The sequence below is a fragment of the Lagopus leucura genome, unplaced genomic scaffold, assembly GCF_019238085.1.
Source record: "Lagopus leucura isolate 7727_CA_CO unplaced genomic scaffold, USGS_WTPT01 Super-Scaffold_100004, whole genome shotgun sequence".
Lineage (NCBI taxonomy): Eukaryota > Metazoa > Chordata > Aves > Galliformes > Phasianidae > Lagopus > Lagopus leucura.
This window is the reverse complement of record NW_024962264.1, coordinates 2,598,133-2,603,960: the sequence shown is the minus strand read 5'-3', so window position 1 is coordinate 2,603,960 and position 5,828 is coordinate 2,598,133. Positions and strand designations below refer to the sequence as shown.

Below are 5,828 nucleotides of genomic sequence, written 5' to 3'. Positions count from 1 at the left end.
AAGATTGAAAATGAGTATTTCATACTAGTGACAATTTCTATAGTATCTAGAAAAATTTTTCAGACATCACTTTAACAGGTATTGCCTCTGGGGAAATTTTAGAAAAAGAGAAGAGTGGAGACACTTAGGAATTGTGATACCACAGAAATGATTATTTCCTGAAGCTGTTAATTTATCTATGTGTTGAGTTGAATGCACCCTGCGGGGACTTTAGACAATGCTTAAAAATATTATGTCTTTGATTACTCTTACAGTAGTATACAGTTGAAGTAGTTTTTGTTTATTATTATTGATGTTGAATTGCAGAACTGTTCAAAGAGCTTTCAAATAGTTACGCACTGGAATAGGCACCCCAGGGAGGTGGTAGAATCACCATCCCTGGATGTGTTTAAAAGCCATTTGGATGTGGTGCTCAGGGAGATGATTTAGCAGAGGGTTGTTAGAGTTAGGGTAGAATGGTTAGTTTGCGGTTGAACTTGATCTTGAATGTCTTTTCCAACCTGACCAATTCTGTGATTCTAAATAATAACATTGATAATATTTGCCACAGTATCTAGCAATTCATACATTCTGCAGCTGAAGTCCCTGATGCAAATATTTGTCAGAAATCAGAGCTCCTATAGCGAAATATAATTGTCTAAAAATGGAGATAGATTTTAATCAAAACTACTTGTCTTCAGCTGAAGTAATTTCAAAGGATACACATCCAGCCCGCCAAAGTGAGGTTTTTAATTTGAAAAGTATGTATTATAGCGAAAAAGAAACTTTACCCGTACATTTTAATCCAGTAGAAAATGCTACAAATATTACTCATTTGCTGCACAAATGCTTCTCAAGTACAATATAAAATATGCACTAAATACTGAAAAAATTATTTATGTGCTTTCTCCTTGAAGGCAGTATGCATGTTGAATAATAAAGAACGAAATTCAGCCCCAAAGAATAGGGGAGCATGCTTCAATAGATTTCACAGTAGTGCTTTTACTTTGCAGATTGAAATGAAGGGATGTACTGGAAAACATAGCATAGGAGAAAGAGAAAATAAGCAAAAAGAAAGAATAATACATATTTCAAAGATGATTTAAAAATATGGTTTTTTAGCTGTAAAATCAGCACACCTAATGCCACCTGTATCACCCACATTGTAACATTAGATCCTTCCATCAGCGAGTGAAGTTTTCTGGTTGAAATGACAATTTAAGGGATGAAGTAACATTTTCCTCCAGTCTGCTGCTTGGAATTTTTTATTGCATTGTTACAAGTAGTTTGCTGAGTTTAATAGTTATTCCTGACGTTAATTCAAATGTTATATTCCTTTCCATGCTGCTTCAGTACCTGGAACAGCATACATTTAAAATGATTGAAATGAATTTCAGTGTCAAAATGTCATGATTAAGCCAAGGGGAAAACATAACTAAAAGAAACGTGAGTTTCAAGTCGAATGCGAAGAGAATAGGAGAGATGCTGCATATTTATAAATGATACAGATAAACTAAGAAATACAATTAAAAATATGACTGAACTGGGAACTGGTAATACTTTCTCAGGCTTTCTGCTTAAACAAATTTACACGTATAAAAAGCTTTCTGTGCAGATAAAATGATTGTTGCGATTTCTCTTTTACTGTAAGATAGCATACTAACTTTTAGCGAATTTCTAATTAAAAGCATAAAGTTTGAAAATTATCCCAAATTTATCTGTCCATTAAATTTTTTTTTTAGATTCTCCTTCCCTATTTCGAAGGGAAATCTGTGAATGAAGAAAAGGTATGATTCTTAGTTGCTTTAAAATAGGAATTCCATTTGAACAGTATAGGAAAATGTTGGATAAACTGTTTTTCAAAGTTTATTGATCAAAATTTTAAACCATTACTTTTTTACTTGATTTATTTAAACAGGAAGTTTCTTGTAGTTTCGTACAGCGTTGATATATCGTAGAACAACTTGCATCAGTGAAACCTGTTAACAAGTTACAGACTCTGGTTTTGCTCCTCCGTTTGAAGGTTATTGGCACCACTGCTTGTCTGGAAGAACAAGGTATGTGAACACTCGGTATCTATTTCCACACAAAATTTGCTAAATTGATGCAAAACATTTTTAGCATTGGTTCAGACTAACTCAATTCGCCTTTAACTTAGCTATTAGTGGAGCATTTCAGTTCCTTTGGACAATAGGCTATGGGCAGGATGGTCAAAAAATCTCTTTGAACGTCCCAGTTTTTACCATCTGTCTCATAATATTTGGTCATCCTTTACAACGCATAGTAACATTTGTTGTAGAAATTCTAAGCAGAGTACAGATTAAGATTCTTATTCGTATAATTCTCTGCAGCATTATGTAAACTAACCTTTCTGAAATGATACTCGGCTTAATTTCAGGTGTCTTCTTTACATTAATGTATTTCTCATTTCCATATTATGTATGTACTCCTCAATCATTTAATTCTTTCTTCAAAATACTCTGTAGAACACAGTTGTGAAACTCAATTTCATTTCAGTTCTATAGTTTATTTTTAGATATACTTGCCCAATTTATTTTCAGTCTAGCAAGATACTACGATTATGATAAGTCAAAAAAACAACAATATCATTAAAAAATCTCATTATATAGAAAATCACAACATTCACATCTCCATGTGCATATGATAGTTTAAACTCAGTTTTCAAATCCTGATATACACATATTGCCTTAAAGTCAGGACAAAAGGATTTCTAACTCACGTACGTGGAGATGCATGTAAGATTTGAGCATAGGTTTCATAATTATCTGAAGTTTTTTCAGGCATATGGCAGTAAGTAGGTAAATCAATAATGGCATTCCAAATAGTGATAATAAGCAAATCATAACCTAAGACTGTAAGCTTGCAAACCTGAGCACTCGTGCATCATGTAAATTCTTCTAACTTTCTCATCTGCTTTAGACTGGTCCAAGTAGGAGCAAGCCATAGAGGTCAGAATACATTTAATATGCTTTACCAATGTATTAGATATTAATCTTCTGATAGATGTGTAAACCTCATTCTAAATAATTTAAAAATGGATACAGAGTCAGGAAAAAAATGTAGTAATTCTCTTTTTGGGAGATCAAATGAGTATGGCTCATACAGGACGCAAGTCATCTAAAGCACTTCAAGTCACCGTACTAGCTGAAGTCATATTAAGTTAAATGAAATGAAATATATTCTTTTGCGACCGGTCTGAGTGTTGCCTGTGTTGCTGCTAACTTTTGAACTTAAGACTATCGGTTAGGTATTCTGTGTGACAGTTTTAGTGTCGTTTTGGCTTATTTGTGGAAAGAAGATTTTAAAAAAATACCCCAAAACAAACCAACCAAACAAAAAAAATAAAGTGACAACATAGAAGGACCCATAAGTAGCAATGTATGTGACAGGGAATATTTTCTGTCTTTCAGAATTACACGAGAGTAGTTCCAGAATTTAAAGCATATATCAACTTGCATTGTGAGAATTTACCCAAAACTTTGATAGTGTTTTTTTTTTCCCTTCTACTTCCAAAGTAAAATATATATATTTATCTTTTTGTAGGGAGAGCAAAGGAAGGAAAAAGAAAGAGAAGGGAGTAACATAGGGACTTAAGTAGCAGTTTCACTATGGCAACTACTGCACCAAAGAAAATGTTGATTAATGTAAATCTGGAGACTAGGATGGAATAAAATAGCATAATTCTTCTTTCTGTTCCCCGCAAGGGAATTTAAAACCTTCATTTGCCATGGATAGATATGCGTTTCCTCAAGGAAAATGAGAATGATACGGGATGTTTTTATTATTTGTCCCCTATCAAAATACTGAGAAGCAGAATGCATTTGTCAGTCTTTGCCCCTTTGATGGCATGCGGGTCACTCAGTTTGCTCTCTCCTGCAAAATTTAATGGGAGCCCTGATATGTTCTTTTTCTAGGATCTACAAACTTACAGACTCTCTTTCTAAGAGATTTTATAGTACAGAGTAGACTGTGGGTGAACTTGGTTTATGGTTTCTGTTGCCTGAAAGTCCAAGGATGAATGGTTCATGCAAGACAGTAGGCTTTTATTCAAGAGCAGAATTGTAGCTGTCGAATAAGAATGTGTTTATTTGGGGTATTTTGAAGAGTTGCCTTTAAAATTACGTTATCCTTCAAACTTACTGCATACTGCCTTCTGTGTATTGGATTTATCTATAGTGATGACAGATTAAGCATAGTTTCAAATATTGATGCAAAACTTAACCTATATAATAGCAGATGTAAACGTGTTTGAGTATGTATACAGTGAACACAAATTGATGAAAAGTTCTTTAATGTTGATAAATGTAATTACAACTGACACGTTCTGATAGTCCAGTTTAGTAGGTGATTGCAGAGGCACACTCAGTCTTAAAAGTGTCTTAGTCATGGAAAAGCACATGAAATACAGCAGCATTTTAATCAGCTTTGCTGAGCTGATTAAACAGCAGTACAGCAGCTAGCAATCAGCCTTGCTAGCTGATACTAGCGCAGTGTATGGTTGGTTTTCTCTCTCCTTGCCACTGTGGATGACTTTTTTGTGATTACAGTTCTGACAACTGAACCAAGATTGCTGATAAAAGCCTAGTCCATAAAGAAAGGGGATGTTTATCTAGCTGATTTTGGATTTTCAAAGAGTCAAATAGAAATTAAAGTGTTAAACATCACTTTCCTCACAGTTTCAGTATGACAACATAAATTACAATGGTTAAAAGGTAAAAAGTGGGGCTGAGAACAAATGTCTTAGGTCACAGAAGTTTCAGTTTGGGAAGAAGTTTCACAGATGTCAGAATAGAAGTATAGCTGCAGCAGCCTGCTGGCTGCATTTCTGGCTCTATGCAATCTCTTTTTCTAAGCTGTTGTTGCACTCAAGTGTATCTGACCTATCTCTTCTCCTAACTGCAGAAAGTAATTCTCTGTAGAAAGTCACCAGCTATACTGGTACATGGAGCAGAATGAAAATGATAAAGTGTTCTCAGTGGGTGAAAATAACAAAGGGGAAAAAAATAAAAAGTGGAGAAAAAAATTAATTAAACTAATCATTTTCTTGTCCTAGACATCAATGATTAATTATGAAAAATAAAGCAAGTACTGAGCATAGACAATGTGCTTGAAAATTTAGTTTTACTGAAATTATATGATTTGGTACTCAAAGACTTGATGTGCTGTCACTGTAGACATGGAAGAAAGTGAAGGCACTGTTATAATGATGGCTAACCAGGGTTCAGAACTAAAATGAACTGTCTTCAGATTCTGTTACATCTTCTCTGGCCAGATGAGAAATCTAAATGAAAGGATACCCTGTCAAACTTTTCTGTTGTCATTAAAAAACAAAAACAAAAAAACAACCAGAAAACCAACCTTCCCTTCTAACAGTTTTGAGGAAAGCAAGCACTATTTCAAGGAATAAATTATTACTGCCTTTTTGAGTTTGTCCTGAAACAGATTGCTGTGCTATGGCATACTGAAATCCTTTTCAGATTTATATAGAGAATGTGGCAATTACTGATTATTTTTTGTTATTATTTTGTATTTTTTTAATAGCTATTTAGCACTCAGGAAAATTGGACTGTGGATATATGCTGTGTCCAAAACCTTTGGCCTGCAATGAAACGAAGAATATTCTTGCAGTCTCAAAAGGTGGATTCTGTTATTCAGGTAGGAGAACAGCAAAATATTTCTGTGCTTCCCATGGTGTGCATATCCTTGAGTTGTCCATGATCAGTTGTATTACGAGGCCATTGTCAGTCAGATCTAGGTGGTTAAGTACTGCAGTTATACTTCTGTTGCGCTATATGGATTCAAGTATCAGTACCTACCATATGTTTATC

The 5,828-nt window shown here is 34.3% G+C and overlaps 1 long non-coding RNA gene across 1 annotated transcript; it reads left to right on the top strand.

Annotated features, from left to right (window-relative positions):
- The first annotated feature begins 1,749 nt into the window (after positions 1-1,749).
- LOC122179616 lies at positions 1,750-5,564 on the top strand. Its single transcript, XR_006178775.1, has 3 exons — positions 1,750-1,766; positions 1,898-2,036; positions 5,542-5,564. It is a non-coding gene; the product is annotated as an uncharacterized LOC122179616 (long non-coding RNA).
- Positions 5,565-5,828: the final 264 nt, after the last annotated feature.